The sequence below is a fragment of the Lepeophtheirus salmonis genome, chromosome 11 (assembly GCF_016086655.4).
Source record: "Lepeophtheirus salmonis chromosome 11, UVic_Lsal_1.4, whole genome shotgun sequence".
Lineage (NCBI taxonomy): Eukaryota > Metazoa > Arthropoda > Copepoda > Siphonostomatoida > Caligidae > Lepeophtheirus > Lepeophtheirus salmonis.
Window position 1 is genome coordinate 11155777 of NC_052141.2, and position 22383 is coordinate 11178159.

The window sequence follows — 22383 nt, forward strand, 5'->3', positions numbered from 1 at the left end:
TTCGTTCGATATATTTCGTCTTTTTTGAGGTTACGATATAGATTGGAGATAATTGTGTCCTTGGCAAAATCATTTGGAACACTCTTCCTTATTGGTTTGACCAATAAGTCCTTTCACTGCATGGAGAACCTTCTTGGCCTTGGACGATTTTGCCCTGAAATGAGTGTGGAATCTAAGTTTTGAGTATAATATAACCCCGAGATATTTCATGTCTTGAGAGGATTGTGTATTTGTTGGCCTCTCATTGAAAAGCTTGGTCAAAATGAAAGTGAATGTTTTGTTTTACGTGGGAAGACTGTGGTCAGTGTCTTGAAGGGGTTAAAAGTTAGACCCTTGGCATGACCCCATTGATTAACAATCAGGAGAGCTTGATTCATATTATGAACCATACATCGAAGATCAAGTACCTTAGTATCCTCGAACTTGACCTAGATATAATTGATAGTGATATTCCAAATAATAAAGGACAGCACTCTCCCCTCCCCTGTGGACTACCCCTAGTTGAGCGGACTATCTACACCTTGACCTTGGAGTCCTGTTAAAGCACAAGCAAAGGAAATGCAATCAAAGTCTCCACTACAGTCAAGACAGACAGCAACAGCATATTTCTTGCCGTAAACAGCCTCTTGCAGGAGATCAGTTTAATTTATTGATCTAAACGATTGTATATTTTAATTCAATTTAAAATGATAGTATGAAAAATAGGTATTCTTCAAATAGGTTAATTAATTAATGTTCGTTTGTAGAAAAATATTTTGTACAATTTATGTCAAGACAAAATGGTAACATGTAGTTCATATTAGAGAATATTTATGGATTGATGAATTGTCCTTTGGCAAAATGTATATTCGAGAATTGTTCTTCGGCAACATGACATTCAGTAAAAAAGTTTTTGGGCAATTATCCGAGAACACAATCTCTCATATATCTTATTTGATTTCATGAACAATCGACATGATTAGGCAACATTCCTAGGAACAAGAGTTAAGGACATGTTCCAAGGACTAACGGTCTTAAGACAGAATAAATAAAAACCAACACAACACTAGTTGTGTGTAAGTTTCCCAATCTTGTTACTTAGTTCATATTTAATATTATATATAAGTATACCTTATTTATTTTGAAAATACATATTTCATCCGAGTAACATCCCATTTTTTATGGAAATATGTAATTATTTTCCATGTCGAATGATGAAGCACGCCATTCCGTGGAAAAGGGTCTTAATTGATAACAAAAACAATTAAAAATCCATAATTGACTTTAGGCCTAGGTTTTGAGATCCACTACGTGTACATTCTAGTTTATGGTTATATTTAAAATATGTATTAATGAACTTTCTATAATTGTTATTAATTAATGAATTATAGAAGTTCAAATGTTACTTTTTTCCTTTTCTTGTCAATTTATGATTCCCACCCTGTACAACATTGGACTAATGCTCAATAATAATTAGGAAACAGGGTCATCAAATACCTAATGAACTGACATTTATAAATGTGGGTGAATATATTCAAGCTAATTTGAATGACATTTATGACAATATCGTTCGATTCATATTCACGCTTAAAAAGCACATTATTTCTGAGCAAAAACATTATAAAAACTAATAACTCATCCTTAGACTTCATCAGTCAAGTCGACGCCTTTAATCAAAAATGTTGAAAGAGGTCCTTGATGTTTTCCTTCATAACTTTTTTTCATATTAAAATCTAATTTAACGTCTTTATGTTTTAGATTCTTGTCATTGGACTTTGCTTTATATTGGCGGAAACATCTCCAACACCGATACTCAATCGCAATGTCGGAAGACTGGCCTTGCTCACAAAATTAGCAAAGAAAAAATTCATTCCTTTGATATTAAAAAAGTATATCAAACTCAGAATCAAAAAAGCTCTTTTCAGACCGTTGAAACGTATCGCAAAAAAGAAGTTGAAAAAGTTTGTGATTAGTAACGCATTGTTAGGGCAAAATCATCATTTTGATTTATTTAAATAATATGTTTTTATTGAATTATTAATATTGTCTACTTTTTGTAAATTAAAATAGTTTTTAAAAGAATATGATACAGAAGTTGTCTTTCAATTCTACAAATTTGTTAGTTGACATCAAATACAAAATATGTGGTGGGGCTTCAATATCAGAACAATCTTGAGCAAAAATCCAGAAAATGTTGTTGTTTATATATAGGGGTATCTGGTGTCAAATATGAGAGGTTTTTTTCAAAATCTTCTACAAGGTTGAGATTTAAAGACAATATGTATTTCAATTTATTTCCCAAAATTAATTCAGCAATTTACAAATCCTTTCCTCTAACACGTAGGGGTTTCTATTGAATTCAATCCCTCAAACTAACCACCTTACGCTTCAACCACAGCTTTCAACCTGTCCTTGAGCCTATAACATACCTTGATGAAAAAATCCATATTGGCATTGCCTCAAGAATGGAAGCACATTTGCAGTCAACAATGTTATATACAAGTTTATGTGAATCTTTTTCCCAGATACACTTCGCATAGTAGTCCAAGGGTGTTCAGATCCGCGTAGCTAGGAGGCCAAATTTATTTTGTCCAAAATATAAAGGTCTTAGACCGTTGATTTTTTCATGAATAAACCATTTTCCAACTACCCAATTCAGACAAACCGAACCAATTTAAAATTCTAGCACGACACCAAATCTGTTAACGCCCATTTAAGCTCTCCAGAATCATTAACCGTTGAGTTTTTTACGTCTTTGGAAGTAGATAATATTAGCTTCATGATATTTGGAAGACATCGCAGTATATACTGTTTTGTTAGCTGAATCTAATAATAACGCATTTATAAACATAGATATGTGGGCTGCCAAGATATTGAGGAATAAACTTATTCCGAATTTAAAATCCCTACTGTGTATATGTTTCGATCAATTATAATCATGTAGGAAGAACTTTCATAGTAGATTCATGTTCCACATTAAACATTCTTAGTACTTATCTCTAAGACAGAAAAATTATTTGAAGATACAGGCTTTTTTGAAAACCTGCAATTGGTCCATATTATTCCATGGTCATTTATTGTTGATATTTAACTACTGATTAAGTAGAAATGCATAAACATCAGTATGTGATTGATGAAATGACTTGGGAGCATGTACTTGTTAAGCTGCTTTGGGGCAATACCTCCTACTTGACTAAGTTTGACAAATCTATACCGAATTTGAAAGTTGTGCCAGCTCTGGATGCACTCCCTACAAATTAAGGGCCTGGAACCCTCATGTCATACTTACACAAGGCTATGGCCCAAATTACCCTAAGTAGGGTCGCAGATTTGTTTCATTTAGTCTAAAAACATTGTATTTAAATTTTGAACTGCTTTGAAAAATATTTAGAGGTAGCTCAACGGCTACAAAGTTTTGAAATTTTACACATTAAAAAAAACAATGTTTTGACCTGAATATCAGCTAAGCACTTTGTGTTAAAACAAACCTTATGATACAAGAAATTTAAGCAAATCAATTTGCTATTGAACAATATTTTAAAGTTTTTTTACTAACTTTTTGTGCTAATTGGTCAAAAAGAGCAAAAACTACCACAACTTGCATTTTTTGATGTATGGCCACCTGTCTGCTCGTAAAAGAAAGGATATCTACATTTACAATTTGTGTGATCTAAATTGTTTATTAATTACTAGCAATAGAATTAAAAATTATATAAGGATAAATTCGAATTTTTTCCGAACTTTTATTCACCTTTTTCCCTGAAAAATACTTTTGAAGCTAAATACATTGAATAAATTATAATTGAGTATTAAGAAATATTCATTGTAGCGGTGTTTCTGGCTTGAACTGTATTCAAAAATCAAAATAGCCTAATTTTAATCAATAAATACTTACATCCTCTACGAATGTTGAAATGTTGAAAATATTTCAAGAAAAATGGCAATCCATTAATACAGCTAAGAAAGGTATTGTAATTGAATATGGTTTAACAGAGAGTCTCGTAGAAGATGTGTGACAAGAGTCCTTTGATTGCACATTGCAACAGCATTTTTGGTACGCAGGCTGACCCCCACATTTCTTATTGGTATTTAAGCTGTAGAACATAAAAATGACCATTAAAACTTTCAAACTCTAAAAGTATTGGCCTTTAAAGTCTTTTTTTTAATCAAGTTTTTAGGGTATAACCATGATTCAGTGCCATATTTTGAAAAAAATGTTTTTAAAAAAGGTTGGTTTCGATTGATTTTTCGTCAATTGAGTTTTTAATATTTATTAACAAATTTAAATATAATATGGTGGTTAGATTGCGTAAATATAGAAATATAATCATATCCCAGGGAGGAAATGAATTACTTATGAGTATAATAATTTGTTTTTTTTATATATAAAGTATCTATAAAATTGTTTACATCCTCTTAGATCTTAATTATTTTAGAAAATAATTATAACAAACGATTCAAATTTTTCCCCTGAATATCATTGTTATATATATTCATGCAACCTGGCCAGCTCATTATATTTAAATGTCTCAATAAATATTGAAAACTAAATCAATCAAATTCGATTTTTTTAATTGAATTTTAGGTTTATTCTATAACTTCTGCTAGGATATAAAGCACTTGAAGTAAAAATAAAAAAGATATTATCTTCTGAGTAAGGTCTATCATTTTTATTCGATTTTTGATGGGTATATACATTTTTATTAATTATAATCAAGATAAAGTACTGAATCATTCATTTTTCAAACACTAAAATGCTTAAATATCTATATTTACTTTAATTTTGATTTTTAAAAACTTGATTTTCTTAAAAAGATTTTAAAAGTTTGAATCTTTCAAACAGAATAATAATTGTGAGTTTCAGGATGCGGGCACTCTAAGACCTTAAATTTGTTGCATAGGATTATGCAATGAAATGTATGGAAAGAAACCTTCCTCGACACAATTATAAAGAATTTCTGAACCTTGTAATTAAATTTGTTGATGATGTTCATCCACAGAGTGTAAAATTTAAACCACCTCGTTCTATAACCCACGCCTGACGGGTATCAAAAGTTTTATTGTGATTAAAAAATTAGAATGTTTCGATGGTAATTCAAATTGACAGGCATAGAAGAGAGAGAATTGTGCAATATATGTCTACTTAAAATGCGAGTGTATCGCACTTTCTGAATGTCTGTTCCTCAAGCCATAAGTGTATCTAATAATGAATTGAATTTAACAAAATCCTTCCTTAAATATTCATTCATTGATTCAGACATATTAAAGTTAACATCAACAAAAACATTGAAGGAGTTATGAGTAATTTGACTAATAAAACTCAAGAAGGGATGTATTTACCCTCAATGAATTAAAACACAAAAACTTGGAATATTTAGCTACAAAAAAATCAAAGAAATTCTTTCAAAGTCTGCAACTTTACGATAAATTTTTTGTGTCAGATCCAGTATCATAGAATGATTGAATTGACTAACGACAAGCTATTGGTACTATCATTCATTTAAAAGTTGTTCATGATCTTCTTGAGTGTAAAGTTGTTCTCATTAAAGAATATAGTGATCTTCTGATATCTGATGAATCACACCTCAAATTCCTCTTCCAAGTGGTCGAAGATCATTGAAGCATATAAGTCGTTAATGCAGGGCTAAATGCTATTTTAGAAAATTTTATTTTCAAAAATATGTGCAATAGAACTTATTCAAACTTTATTACGTTATATTCAAAGGTTAGATTCATAAAAATATAGGAAAGTTTTATCATTGAAAGAAAAAAAAAATATTCTCTTTACTTTTTGGGATTTCATATCCTTAACTCATACAAAAATTGGTCTAAAATGATCATGATGATGGTTTGTTTTTTCACCTAAATATGATAAATTTAGGTGATAAAGGTTTTTTATAGAAAAAATGTCAGAAAAAGGTCAAATTTATAGTAAATTAACCTGTTTTGTCAACTTCAAACTTTGTCAACTTTTGATTATTGCAATGATTTGGGACACATAGATTTTAAATATGGATATAATTTATTTTACGAGCAAACAGAAGGACATTAAGGTGTACAAAAAAAAATGCCACAAATCAATTAAAAATTCTGCCAATCCCTTGAATTTAAAGATTTCCTCGATTTTGAAGGGAAAAATTGTTACAAATTGGATGATTTCAAACATGACAACTTAGTATTCTAGTGAATATGCGCTAACTATATGCATTATAATATTTTATTTGGCCTATATTTTTTTGCTGATACAATTAAAAATCAACTTTAAAGTACATAATGACTAAAGGTAAACCTGTTAATAGAATCTGTACAGAAATTACCTATTTATACCAATCAATCAATTAAATAAACACAAATGAAGCACGTCAGAGGTTCATTTACAAAATGTTGAACAACATAAATATGCTTTTTGATATATCTAATCCCAAAACAAAGAAAATACGTATTTTAACACTAGAAATAAAAGAAGATATGGAGCTTTCAAAAATTATCAGCAATAGGAGAAAATGTACATTCCTCTTGGAGCAAAACGTAAGGTCTCCGGATAGAAAATTAATAGGAAAATAAACATATGAATAAAGGAAAAGCAACGTCTCAATAATGCAAACAATAATGAATATTCAAATGAAAATGTCGTATAATTAAACCAGTAAGTTCTGTTCAAAAGGTTTTAGAATTTGTTCCCAAAAAGAAGACGCTCTATGATCAACTCGCTTTTTAAAAAAAAAAAAGGAACTGATTACCTTAGCCAAAAATGTTATCACATCTCCGAATTTGACACACATTTGAAAAAGAATGGCAACTCTGTTGATTACAGAAACAATTAAAGCTGGTGTACGAGGAATTGAGGACTTTGTTCTCTCAAAGTCATCGACAGCCAGAGGACGAGAGGAAGCACGCACAAACATATCGAAAGAAGTGAAAGACTCTTTCAGAGGAATAACATCCAAGTCTCCATGTTGGAATAACAATTGACTGGGATTTAAAAATGGTGTGCAATGTAGATATATTGGCAGTAGTTACAACCGGAGCATCTTTCAATGAAAAAAATAATGTCTATCCCAGTAATTAAAGGAATTGGGGAAAGTTACAATCCATCGTTGGTTTTGGAAGGTGTAAAGATTTTCCGGACCGACATAAAACGTCAGGGTTTGGCATATTCAAGATCTACTAAATCAGGTCATTGTATCAAAAAATCAGCCATTGAAGCCTACGGGAACTTAGTAATCGAAGTGCAAACAAGTTGCAAAACAAAGTTACTAGTCATGGCCAGACCTTATTTTAGACCAAAAGTTACTAGTCACTTGAATTAAGATTCGGTGCTTATGTGTAAATAGTTACCAATCACTTATTTATAAGTATTTTTGAAATTTCAAAAATTAAATAAATGTAAATAACTCCGTTACTAGATAAGTTAGAGAACTAAAATTGAATTCATCTGATTCTCCGTCATATGAGCAATTCAAATTGGCGCCATTTGTGCCAATTTGCTAATTGAAACAGGAGTTATTCAAAAAAAAAAAAACCTCTATTTTTTTACCTTTACGAAAAGGCCGTTATCTCTTATAGAAAGGTTTGAATGTCTGCACTTACACATTATTAAGGGTGATAATTTTGGTAAGAATAGAAAAGCGTGCGAGGAGAAGAGAAGAAATACTTATGGCATCATTGATTAAATAATATACATCTTCTTCTATCAATCAAGAACGTTATCATTCCCGCCTTTATTATTTAATATTAATATAATATTAGATGGTGATAGTCGATAGAGAACTGAATAAAATACCTAAAATAACGTTGCCTTCTGTCTGAATTTCTGAAAATGGAGGCCAAAGAATTTGGAAAATACTTACCGGGTGAGAAACAGATGGTTTGTCGGATTTGTCGATATAAATGTGCATTTAGTCCCCTGTCTAGAATTACACGCCACTCATTAACCTCATCTCATATCAAGAGCATGGATATTCATCTAAAAAATCAAGTTAATGATGAATACATCAAGTCAGACTTTAACTCTGATCATTCCATTGCTAATCATCTACGTTCAAAAAATGTATGGCGAAATACACTGGTAAACCTATCCCTAACCGAGGAACCATCATTAAATTAATGGAGGATGTTGGTACTGATGTCATCCACGCCAAATAACGATCAAGTTATCAGTAAAAAGTTTAAAATATTTACTAATTTCGAAATGGAACTCTGAATTTTGTACTATCTAACAGTAAGTATTCAATTTTTTTTTAAATCTAACCCTAAAATATGATTCTATTTTTGCTAAACATATCAAGAACTATGATACACAACTCATTAAATAGCATATCACTTAAGGGTGAGCTATGGTTGATGGGCTCCAAGAAATGGTGTTCAGAAAACTCATAAAAGGGAAAAACAACAGCTTAAATGGTCACAACAAGGGGGGTAGTTACATGGGTTGTAGCATTATAATATGCAATTGTGTATATCCTTCATGATACTAGTATGTTGTTATATAAGCATAAATAACGAGGAAAATATCTTTTTTGATGCTCTTAATAAGGAGTAATATCGCCGGACATTACTACATAATTAGCTTTTGCTCTAAATCTTTAAGATGGATTTATTTCTAACATTTTTTTATTTAGATATTTATTGTCTAATTTTATGGTTTTGACATTTACTTTATTTTTAATAATTAGTTAGATCTCATCGGTAGAGATATATCTATCCAGTGCACAATTGTATATAGCAACTTCCACATGAAGAAGAGGGGGATTATCTTTTTGATTCAACTCCACGTCTCGCTTGTGTTTTGCAACCTAAAGTTATGACATATTCAACTGTATTCCGGTATATCTTCATTAAACATTTTGCTAATAAATACTTTCGTTATACCCTCAAAAATCATAATAAAGCAGGCTGCTAACAATCAGACCAGTAATTTAAACAATGATACCATATGTATTTTTCTCCCCCTTCTCCTTGCACGCGTTTTTCTCTACAATATTATCAACTTTATACATTATAATATCTAGCCAAGTACAGGGTGCGTGGACAAAATCTGCCGCTTCAAAAAACAACAACTACAAGCTCATTTTATAATATTTATTGATAAAATAAAAACGAATATATTTATTAGGATATAGAGCAGCTATCTATTTAATATAGCCGCCGTCTGCGGCCAAAACCCGCTCAATGCGGCTACGAAACTGAGAACAGGCATTTTGGATCTGCGCTGCTTCTATCTCACTGAATTTCTCCTTGATCCAGGTGATGAGAGACTGCTTGGTGTTATGGGAGGAGCGGTTGGTCATGTTCTCCACGTAGGACCAGACAAAGTAGTCCAATGGGTTCAAATCCGGTGATGAGGGAGGCCAAGAGGAAAAGGGTCCAAATGCAAAAGCATTGTTTTTCAGCCATTCTTGCGTCCGCTTAGCTTTGTGGGCCGGAGCGAGTCCTGCTGCCACATCCACGGCCTGTCTTGAAGATGTGGGACGACATGAACTGACCCTCACTTGACACGACCCCAAAGACCATGACAGTGGCCGGAAGCTTGGTCTTCATGACCCTGGGGACGTCCCGGACAATCTTGGTGCTCTTCTCCTCCTTCTTCTTCCTGTCAACAACATCCATCGGGTCCGATGACTCCTCCAGCTGCTTCCTGAGACTTCTGACCGTTCTAAATGGCATTGACAGAAGGCCAGAGATGTCAGCATTGCTTAATTTCATGTGATCACTAAGCATAATCTGAATAGCAGCGCACCTACGATCTCTCTCATTGAACATAATTACTTTTCTTGGGCACTTATAATTATGCTATTGCTACAAGTGGTGAACATTAACTGAAGCCTATGATCTGGGAAAAATTTTAACACCAAAAACAGACGGATCAGACATCAGCTAATGGAGTAATGTTGTCTTTAAAATGCGGCCGATTTAGTCCACGCACCCTGTAAATTATGCATCTTTCTGTATAAAACAGTCATATCTAAAAAGTACCTTAAAAGCGCCTTTTTTCAAGATAGAGTAAAAAATAAAAAAAACAATAGGCATTTCTTTGCAAATATATGATACTTCAAAGATAATATTTAATTGAACGTAAAAATTGTGATACACAAAAAAAAACATTATTACAAATGGTTTTTAATTTATCATACAGTATAATACAGTTTTGAAGTTTTGAATTTGGCAAAATTAGTGCAAATTCTAAACTTTCAGAAATCTGGCTATATAATGCAAAATCACTCTAAATTACTAGTTATTTTTAAAATTTGTAGAAAATCAAATTTAAGCTAATTACGATTACATACATTTGTCTATAAATCCATTAGTAACCTTCATTGATATCATTTGAACTTTTAAACAACCACAACCTTTCATAAGAAAAAATATAGTAATACTATAATTTAAAAAGTAACTAATTATTTAGAGAATATTCAAAAATTTGAATAGTATCAAGCAAAATTAGCAACATTTTTTCAATTTAGAGCTGGAAATCTAAATTGGTGCAACACGTCCAAATCAGATATTTACTCACTTCTGTAGTAGATGTTTAATGTTCCAGAACAAAATTTTCGTTTTTTAGTCGTAAAAACAGATGTTGTTTAGTGTAGTTTTCTGAATTTAAAATGGCAACACATTAAAGTTAGACAAATAATTTCTAAGTTACAAGTTGTTAAAGTTCAACTTTATACAAAAACAGTTTGCCATTTTGAAATTTTACTAATCAGTTCATAGACATTGGACCGATATATAATTTTTTTAAATAGTTTTCATAAATTTACGAATTACCAACTTCTTTAAACTTATTATTGACCGTAATACAATTTTTAGAGAATATTTTTTTTTTTTTTTTTAAATTATTTATTTTTTTAAATCCAACACTTCTACTTTTCACAATGTCAATTGCATCATTTTTTCATCAAAAACGTCAAACTTCCTAAATCCGAAACTAGGGCTAGGAGAAAAAAAGTTAGAAATATAAACTGTAGACTTATTGCAAAAACAGTTTGACGTTTTGAAATTTTACAAATCGGTTCATAAACATTGATATAAACTGATATAAAAAAAATTAAATTGTTTTATTAATTTACAAAGTATTAAATTCTGTAAACTTAATATTGACCATCATACAATTTTTAGAAAAAAAATGTTTTGAAAAAAAAAATAGTAATTATTTTTCTAATTATATATCTGATTATTTGTGTATTTTTGTCAGCCAATGAAAATAAAGGATAATATTTCTTTTTTTTTTCCTCTCCTACGTGTTTTTTTTTCCTACTTTGTAATTGGTTCTTTCTGTGTAAAATTTTTGTGTGTTTATATTTAATATTAATTGTTAATTTAAAACATTGAAATGAAGTCGTTTCCAAATAAATACCATCTATCATAATAGTATATTAAATATACTAACCAGATTTCTGAAAATTTAGAATTTGCACAAATTTTGCGAATTTCAAAACTGTATTATGTTGTATGGTACGATTTAAAACCATTTGTATTAATGGATTTTTAGTGTCTCTTAACTCTTAGAAGATGATAGAATCATTTCAATATTAAATTTTTCAAAAGTAAGTGGCGAATCGTAATTCAAGTGACCCGTAACTTTTGGTCTAAAATAAGGTCTTTTTGTCTTTTACTAATGTTTTGATTGACAAATCTCAGTAATTATAATTACCTTAAATCTCATTGTTTACAACTTTTAAAAATAACGTTAGTAATTTAGAGTAATTTTGCGTAACATAACAAAATTTCGGGGATTTTTTGGGGTCGATTGTTCCGGTTCTAATTATCCAATCCTAGCGTTTTTTACAGTTTTGAAATTAGAAAAGAAAGGCATTACAATTTAGTTAAATGATTTTTATCCTTACTTTCAAATCCAGGTTTGTATTTTTTCCCGGACATCTAAATTACTAAAATGTTTAATGATAGTTGTAGACAATCAAATTTAAGGTAATTATTGCAGCTGTGATTTGTCTATAAAATAAGTAGTAAAAGTGCTATGTTGTAAATAATGTTAATCATTATTTTGGTTAATTTCTTAAAACTATAACTTTAATTCTTGACTTTGTAGATTAATATATTTCGAGGTATAGATATGAGTATAGGTATGAGTATAGACCTACATGTCGAGCAAGTTAATTTGTATTAGAATAAAAGTCACAAAAGTAATTTAGGTTCAAAATTATTTCAAGATTTTGAATTTAAGACAAGAAGTAGTAATCGGATGTTGTAACTTATTTAAATGAGTATTATAGACCAGTTCAATTTATGGTAAAACACGTTAAAATATGAAAAAATATAAATATTTAGATGAATTATATGGCTTTTAAAAATTTTGTTTTAAATTTTTTGTGTTGTGTTTATTCTCTTTTTTTTTTTTTTTTCATAGTCTTATTGCTAAAACTGATATTAAGATTTTAATATTTCAAAATTTAAGTTGATAGACACTAATGTTATATAATAGCTTTAAATATTCAGCTCTAGTTAAATAAATTTCAAAAAAAAAGATTTAGCAAAATTGTTGCTTTAATTCTGAACCTAATTTAGTATATTATAATTCATGCATGAATAAATTATTGTGTAGCACTAAATTTAGCTCTATAGACCATATAAATATGCTTTTGCTACATAACAAGTGACTGGTAACTTTACAAGTTACTCTCCATAAGCGTCAATTATATAATTAGGTGATAGACTATCACTGATAGTAACTTCAAGCAAAAATAATAGAAATTTCACAAAATCAGTGACTAGTAACTTTTACTTCAATGAACGCCGATTCCAAATCCCAAATTTGAAGAATTTTCATTTTTGGAACGGCCAAAAATGAATGAAGCCAATTTCCGATTTGGATTAAAATTTAATACAAGATGTATGTATATATATAAAATCTATTTTCAATTTTTTTTTGGCCAGCTTCGTTTTTTAGTCACGGAGATAAAGCTGGATAAATACCGAGTGATTAGTAACTTTTATACAAAAATTGCATTTAAACAGTATTTTCTCCGAATTTCCTGGACCGATTTTCAATCGGACAGAAGGTCCGGCCAAGTGTTGTGGTTCTTTTATGTTAGTAATCTCATTCGTTTTTGTTTTTTTACCCGAGTTCCAAAAACCAATTTGACCGGGGTAAATTATCCGGCTCATTACGCCGAGGGTGAAACCATTAGAAAGGTTTTTTTGATTTGGAGCCGGGAACTTGTCGATAATGGAGAAAATAAAAAACGGCAAAAAGTGCTGTTAAGAAAAATTTGTTGTAATAAAAGAGTTTTTTTTTTTTTTTTAAATTCATTTGGCTGCGTTTCCTTTCAAATTGTTCCTTACAAAAAAGTTGATTTTAAATAGCTCTATTAAGCGTATAGCTTCTAGTTGACGATTCCACTTTATTTATAATTACTTTAAGGTTGATTAAAATAACTCAAACCTGTATATTTAGGCAGAAAATGGCCTAAATTAAACAAAAGTTATCCTACAAAAATAATAAAAAATACTTTGAAGTAAAATATAGATTTCCAGTTGTATCAGAATGAAAATATAGGTCAAATCAGGTCAAGTCAGAGAAATATTAAGTTTTCATGTGCTGAAGCCATAAGATTTCCCGAAATTGTTCCCTTAAAAATCGGGTAAATCTTTAGACCTCCAGGGCAGTCTAAAATATTAAAATATATGTATGGTTTTTGTTATATATTAAAAAAAACTACTAATAAAACAGCAGTGTGCATGATACCAAACAAGTTTGTTTTTTGGGACACTTTAATGAACAAATACCAAAAAAATGTAAGTTATGATAATTTTTCCCCTTTTTTCACCAATTAGAACCAAATGTTAATAGAAAAACTTTAAAATATGTTAGCTAAATTTCTTGTTTTCCATGATTTGTTGAACCACACAGTGCTTAAGTGATATTCTCTTAATTTTTAAATTGTAAAATTTTAAAACTTTGGAGCCACTTAGCTACCTCGTAAATTTTTTCAACCCCGTACAAAACTTATATAAGTTGTTTTTCGTCAAAAAGGAAGAAATTATACGTACTATTTGGACGGGTTACAATAATTATGGGAGCATTGTAAGATGTTAAAACATAAAACTCTTATGTTTCTTTGTTAGATCAGGCACTTTTCAGTATTTCCTTCTTCTTATAGCTAATCTTATAATTAAACGACAAGACAGCCACTCTGCTTTTCTACTCAAGATTTTTGTCAGGATTACTACGTTCCTTTTTGGTTTATCTTATTTTTACATACCAGCGGCAGGTTCTCTTATTTAATATGGCAAAGTTTGTTGAGATGAACGTACACTCTTGGTTATTTATAATCACATCAATTCTTGTTTCCTTCAATCTGTAAAGATGCTACATTCAGGGAATTAGTAATTAGTTGACCTTATGATACAATTTGAGTATAGATAAAACAGGTTTAAAATGAAAAATTGAATTTTGTTGTAACATACCTAATATGTGATTATCCCCGTGAAAAAATTATTTATCTACGTCTTATTACTCGGGCCAATGACGGGATCAAACCAAGATGACGGAAAAATTCATTTTCAAAGAATGAAGTTTTTGTTAAAAAAACTTCAAAAGTCCACAGATGTTTATCAAAAATTAAAATTTTTGGAACAAAATTTAAAGTATAAAATTTTTGGAAAAAAAACTTTGATAAATTAGATTACATGTTTTGAAAAAAAAAAAAAATTACAAGTTTCAATTTTCCAGTAAATAGGAAAAAATGGGGGCTCCTCAAACCCATCCGCTGAAGCCGCTCCTGCTACTCCCAGTGTTTCATTTGTAAAACTCTGTCAACATCTCATGCACAGCTGATTGAAGTGTACTCTTATTTGGATATGATGATTAAAATAAAAGGACAAAGTTTTTGTTAGTATGAGATCAATCTATATTTCATAAAATCAAATATACTATAAATTTAACATTATTCGAAAAACACACGACATGATTATGACCTTGAGTGAGTAAGAGATCATATATATGAGCGCATACGAGTACATTTTTAGTCAAGATGCTACAACAACTTTTACGGGAAGGGGATGGGGGGGAGGAATTCATTGGACAATTTGTATAGTATGAACATATATTAATGAGAAAACTTTTTGAATATCGTGACCGAAAAATTCATTCATTATAATAAATATTTTGGAATAATAGATGTTCATGAAATAAATAAGCTTTAAAGGAGTATAAGATCCTGCTTTTTAACACTAAAACGACGCATTAGAATGATATTACGGACTGTTAGTAGCAAAAATACTCTTACCAAAGTTTCAAATCATTGCCACCCAACAAAAGAAGGTTGTTCTTTGAGTTTGTTGCTCTGTTAAATGATTTCACCCCACCTGGAGTAAGAAACTACTAGAAGAGAAGGACTGGAGACAGAGCTGAGTCAGCTATTGACTGTAGTCCTGTAACTATGATAAATGTACTGAATTTAAGGACTACAGTCAACACCTATCTACAGTCCTATTCTAGAGTAGTCCTTGACTGAGGTAGCATAAACTATTTTTGTCGTACAATATCTAAGTATATATATATATACAATATATTACCTTTAATTGTAGTTTTTTTTTTTTTTTTGAGTAATAGCCATTTTAATTATCCATATACAGATTATTAGTAATCGGCCATTAAGGATAATATAGATTGTGTTGTCACATAGTAAATCACTTTTTTCCTAGGATTAAAATGAGTATATTAAATTATACCAATTTGTATAAATTGTGATCACGGTGCCGGTGATGAATGATGAAATAGTTGAAATGAAGAAAGAATTGGGACGTATTTTCAAAAATATTACCATTATGAATACTAATTTAGTGCAGCACATAGTGCCCGATATTGTTGATAGAAATGAAGATCTTTTGAATAAGATGTTGACCGGAATGAGGATGAGGAAGGAGCATGATGAGAAAATTGCTCGATTAAGTGACAGGAAGACGCAGAGGCAGTTTGAACTCTACGCCTTCCGGGTAGTATGTTTTTTAATTTTGTTTTTTAAGATAGTGGCGCTCGCGCTTTTTCGGTACTTCAATGATACCGAAGTTTCTAGTTATAATGACTTGATACTTGGAGTTATCGCACTCCTTGATACTGTTGCGGTTTCCTTGAACATACACACTGGGTATGTAGGAGGAAAGAGAAATGCCTTCTCTAGAGTAAAAGACTTTTTGCCCGAAGAGAAGCTTTTGTTGACGAATACGGATGATGCTTGGAGACCCAAGGATTTTCATCCGCTTCCCAGAACATCCGCGGGGAATGCTCCGAGCGATACCCCGCCTGCTTTGTGATGGTATCGATGTTGTATTAGTTAACAACGTGCAAACAAACTTTAGTATCATCATGGACAAAGAAGTTGTAAATGCAAATTGATAACATTAAGAGGATCAGATTATAATTTATCATATGAGAGAATGGGATTGTAATATCTACTAGAAGAATCAACGATTCTAATAGATATTCATCTCGACTGTTATACTACAACTCCATTACTTGATAAATTTATTAAACATATAGGAACTAATTTCCAATCGGCGAAAACAAACACAAACGAAGGTTAGCTCAAGGATGTTTTGGATGTTACATCTGCAATTTTTTGAGCATGTTCCTTATTTTGATGTTTTATTTTATTTCCATCTCCTTTATTGAAAGGAGCACTTTCACAGCAAGGTATGGAAGGGTACTTATAACCTCTAGTGAAGCATTGCTTCTATGCTCAAGAATACATAAATTACTTCAGATCTTCTACGGAATACTTCTATAAGAATTGAACAATTCCATTCACCCATTAAGGACAAAGGGGCATTTAAATACCCAATGATATATTTCACGATAAATTTGCTTTTATTTTTATTATTAACCCGAATGACCCATCGCATAGTTTAACTAACCATAAAAACCAATAGAATAACATTTTTTCGCCCTGATTTTTTTTTTTTTTTTTGACTTTTCCTTACTTGTCCCGAATATTTAAAAAATCAAAAAAAAATCGTAGAAACATTTCTGTGTAAGCAGTACAAAAAAATGCACAAAGATTGTCTTCCGGGTCAAAATGACCCATGATAAAATTTTAACAGAATTGAAACTTACAAAAGTAGTTGCGTAATAAACAATGTTTCTTTGTTTGATTAGTCTCTCTAATACGCAATTTCTTATGCGTAATAGCATAATGACAATGCAATATTTGTTCTTTGTCTGTGCATTTCAAGGGAGTATAAAGGTGGTTGGTTTTTTAGAATTCACTGCATTTACATTTTTCAATATGAGTGTGCGTGATATTTCTGAAGAAGCTTTCGATCTCATTCTTGAGGAAAACTCTGATTCCAAACTGGAAGAAGAGGACGTATCGTAAGAAGAAGATGAAGTGGAGTACAACCCGGACTCCAACGAATTATCATCAGAAGAAGAAACCTCAAATATGGAAAGAGATACTTTATTCTCTAAAAATAGTTCTGTAGCGTGGTTCTCAACATCCTATGACCGCCATGGAAGGCATGCCGAACGGTAAGTGAGAAAAATGGCTCCAGGACCAACGAGATATGCCGTTTCTCGAGCCAATGATATTGTTTCGACCTTCAACCTCTTTCTGACACCCAAAATTGAAAAAAATAGCCTGCAGATGACTAATAGAGAAGGTTTTCTTAAGTATGGAGACAGCTGGAAAAAAATGGACTCTGCAGACATGCAGGCTTATCTAGGACTGCTAATCTTAGCATGAGTCTATAGATCTCGAGGTGAGGCAGCTGCTAGTCTTTGGGATGGAGAGAGTGGCAGACCAATTTTTTGAGCTACAATGCCCCTAAAAGTATTTCACCTCTACTCGAGACTACTTCGATTTGACGACCGCGAGTCAAGACTAGCAATACGTGTGTCCGATAAACTTGCAGGTATAAGAGAGGCTTGGGACAATTGGGTAGAGCAGCTACCATACCTCTTCAATCCTGGGAGTGACGTTACCGTTGATGAGCAATTGGTTCCTTTTAGAGGTAATCTATTTTAATCTTTGATTTCTAAGACTTTCCACTTACATAGTTTTTTTCTTCTTCTAAAGGTCGTTGTCCTTTCCAACAGTATATGCCAAGTAAGCCGGCAACATATGAAGTAAAATTTTGGGTGGCTTGCGATGTCAAATCCAGTTATGCTTGGAAAATCCAGGTATATACAGGAAAGTTGGCCGATGGACACCCAGAGAAACCCCAAGGGATCCGCTGTTTTATCGAAAAATTGTGTTCAGCGATGAGGCTCATTTCTGGCTCAACGGATACGTAAATAAGCAAAACTGTCGCATCTGGAGTGATGAACAGCCACATGCTATAAATGAATTACCGATGCATCCCGAAAAAACGACAGTTTGGTGTGGTTTATGGGCTGGTGGCATCATCGGTCCATTTTTCTTCAAAGATGATCGTGGAAGAAACGTTACCGTCAACGGCGAACGCTATCGAGCCATGATACACGACTTTTTTTTGCCCCAGTTAGCTGAGTTGAACTTGGTTAACATGTGGTTTCATCAAGACGGCGCCACATGCCACACAGCTCGTGAAACAATGAACATGTTGAAGGATGAATTTGGTGAGCAGCTTATCTCACGAAATGGGCCTGTAAGTTGGCCACCAAGATCGTGCGATTTAACGCCTCTTGATTATTTCTTGTGGGGTTATGTAAAGTCGTTAGTCTATGTGGACAAGCCGAACACGATTGAAGCCTTACAGGATAACATAACACGCGTGATTCGTAGAATACAGCCCGAAATGCTCGAACAAGTGGCGCAAAATTGGACCTTCCGAATGGACCATTTGAAACGGAGCCGCGGACAACATTTAAATGAAGTTATCTTTAAAACGTAAATGGCAAAGGCTAATTTATTGATTTCAATAAAATTTTTGATTCTATGCTGCAAATTTAAGTGTTTTATTCGATTCTTAAAAAAACAACTCTTAAAAAATCACCCTTTACTTGATCTGACCGAGGGACTGAGGGGTCACAATGTGACTTGTGATAATTTTTTTACCTCTTATCAACTCGGACAATAGCTCCTGAGGAGGAAGATTACCATGGTTGGTAAAGTTCGTAAAAACAAGCCTGAGCTCCCACCTGCATTGCATCATAAGAGAGAGAAGTCTTCTCATCAAAATTTGCCTTCACACCCACTACCACTTTAGTGTCTTATTTACCTAAGAAAAACAAAAATGTATTTCTTCTAAGCACACTGCACAGAGACGGGAGCATTAGTGATCGTGACGATCGAAGGCCAATCATAATTATGGACTACAATCGAAACAAAGGATATGTGGACAATCTAGACATGGTAATTGGAGCATACAGCTGCAGAAGGATATCCACATCTACCTTTAAAAATAGTTTTCCAAGTAACTTTTATTTGTAGATTTAAAGTAGGCACAACAGATTTTGGTGTAGGTTTTTTATACAGATACATAATTCTAGGGATATAGTATTTACAAAGTTGATAGAAACTTCGTCGACAGGGAGAACGCTCGTTCGTCTGCAGAAGGCGGAGCAATATGGACTGTGCCTATGTTTGGGCCTCGTGGAGGAAGGAAGAGAACCTTGGTCACTTACAAGAAGTGAAGTGTGTGTCCGTGTCAGAGACCTCATCATTAAAAGTCGATTTAGTCCTACGAAGTTTTGGTTCTCTGTTGTTCCTACTCTCCCGTTCACATCATTGGATAATGGATGTGAAACGGTCTCTCCTTTGGATCATCCCAAGTTGGATAAGGGTACATCGAGCAAGATCGATATGTCTCCCAGGGACGAGCGGTGATCGTGTCCCTAAAACCTCTATAAGGGTGAAGGTTATGTCTCCCAGGGACGAGCAGGGTGATCATGCCTCTAAAACCTCGATAAGGGTGAAGGCTATTTCTCCCAGGGACGAACAGGGTGCTCGTGTCCCTAAAACCTCTATGAGGAGTAATGTTCTCCTTTCTCCGGTGCGCGTGCTGAGAGCACAGCACGTCTATGGAGATAAAAATTTTATGTACAAGAGCGAATTGTTTGTCCGCGTCTGGACATGGATGGTGCGGATCTATAAGCTGCTATTCATGGAGCGGAACCTGTGTAAGCACCGTCATGGATTTGGTGCTTGGGGGTGATGTTATGTATTTCGTATTTCCTTCCCCTTGTTCTTCCCATGAAGAAGAGGGGTGATTATCTTTTTGATTAAACTCCACGTCTCGCTTGTGTTTTGCAACCTAAAGTTATGACATCTTTAACTGGATTCCGATGTCAGAACAAGAAAATATTATTTGGATCAATCTTTTATTTCAATATTCTGTATATATAATTTAGTTACTATTCTTGTGAACTCGTTATAGATGTTGTACAAATGTATTGTTTTGAGCAATATTTATCACAAATATTAGATGTCAATAGTAGTCAGTGCCTCTTAATTTAGTAAATTTTTTTCAGATTGTCTTTGGAAGAAATACAATCTTTGCTTGATGAAGAATATTCTGACAGTGAAACTGAGTGTGCTCAAGTTTTAACAATTGAACCGCCCATTGAAGAAGCAGTAGCGGACACAGACTGTTACTCTGATTCATCCGACAATCAGGTGACATGTAATCCCGATCATTTACCAAGAAGAATTTTACTTTCTAAAGTCGTACCAAATGAAATCGAATCAGAAACACCTGAAACTCCAGCGACAAAGAAACCTCGCAAAGAGAAAATTATTTGGCATAAAAATTTAAAAACATTGAATGTGATTTTACAGAAGAAATTGGTGAAGATATAATATTATCTGAATGTGCTTTAGAATGTATTGGTTGCTTCTGGACAGATGAATGGTTACAATTTATTTGTGATAAAAGTAAGATTTATGCTCATCAGAAGTCACTAGCATCTGATGTAATGACTAAAGGTGATAATTTTGGTAAGAATAGAAAAGCGTGCGAGGAGAAGAGAAGAAATACTTATGGCATCATTGATTAAATAATATACATCTTCTTCTATCAATCAGGAACGTTATCATTCCCGCCTTTATTATTCAATATTAATATATTATTAGATGGTGATAGTCGATAAGGAACTGAATAAAATGCCTAAAATAACGTCGCCTTCTGTCTGGATTTATGAAAATGGGGGCCCAGGAATTTGGAAAATATTTACTTTGAATTTTGTACCATCTAACAGTAAGTATTCATTTTTTTTTTAAATCTAATCCTAAAATATGATTCTATTTTAGCTAAAATTATCAAGAATTATGATACACAACTCATTAAATGGCAAAAACAAGTGCTTAAATGGTCACAACAACGGGAGTAGTAGCTTTGGATGGTTTGCAACTAGTTTGTCTGAGACTAGTTTCTTCACTTAAAGACTTACGTATGATAATTAAGTTTTCAAATATTACATAGTCAATAAATATTACTTTTTTTACCACTTAAGGCTTAGCTATGGTTGATAGGCTCCAAGAAATGGTGTTCAGAAAACTCATAAAAGGAAAAAACAACTGCTTATATGGTCACAACAACGGGGTAGTTACATTGGTTGTAGCATTATAATTAGCAATTTTTGTATATCCTTCATGATAATAGTATGTTGTTATATAAGCATAAATAACGGGGGAAATCTTTTTGATGCTCTTAATAAGGAGTAATATCGCCGGACATTACTACATAAATAGTTTTTGCTCTAAATCTTTAAGATGGATTTATTTCTAACATTTTTTTTATTAATATATTTATTGCGTAATTTTATGATTTTGATATTTACTTTATTATTAATAATTAGTTAGATCTCATCGGTAGAGATATATCTATCCTGTGCACAATTGTATATAGCAACTTCCACATGAAGAAGAGGGGTGATTATCTTTTTGATTGAACTCCACGTCTCGCTTGTTTTTTGCAACCTAAAGTTATGACATCTTTAACTGGATTCCGGTGTCAGAACAAGAAAATATTATTTGGATCAATCTTTTATTTCAATATTCTGTATATATAATTTAGTGTTATTAGTTATATGATTCCAATTGTTTAATTTGGTATATTTAACATAAATGTATGATGGTATATTTTTTATTATGTAGATTATATTTAATTGAAGCCTTCTTTTTAAACTTGGAACTTCAAATATATTTCGAAATACTCTACTTTGTCGTTTCATTAGCTATTATTCTGAGAATAAGGTTAATAATGAATTACAATTTTATGGAATGTGATGTTATAAAATCTACTGTAACGGATAAAAACGTCTAAGTCAACTATACGTAGTATATCTTCATTAAACATTTTGCTAATAAATACTTTCTTTATACCCTCAAAAATCATAATAAAGCAGGCAGATGATAATCACATCAGTATTTTAAACATTGATACCATATGTATTTTTTCCCCCTTCTCCTTGCACGCGTTTTTCTCTACAATATTATCAACTTTAGTTATGACTAAGGATAATCT

General features: G+C 32.1%; 1 pseudogene; it reads left to right on the forward strand.

The window, feature by feature from the left end:
• Nucleotides 1-16896: 16896 nt before the first annotated feature.
• Nucleotides 16897-22076, forward strand: LOC139906614 (uncharacterized; annotated as a pseudogene).
• Nucleotides 22077-22383: the final 307 nt, after the last annotated feature.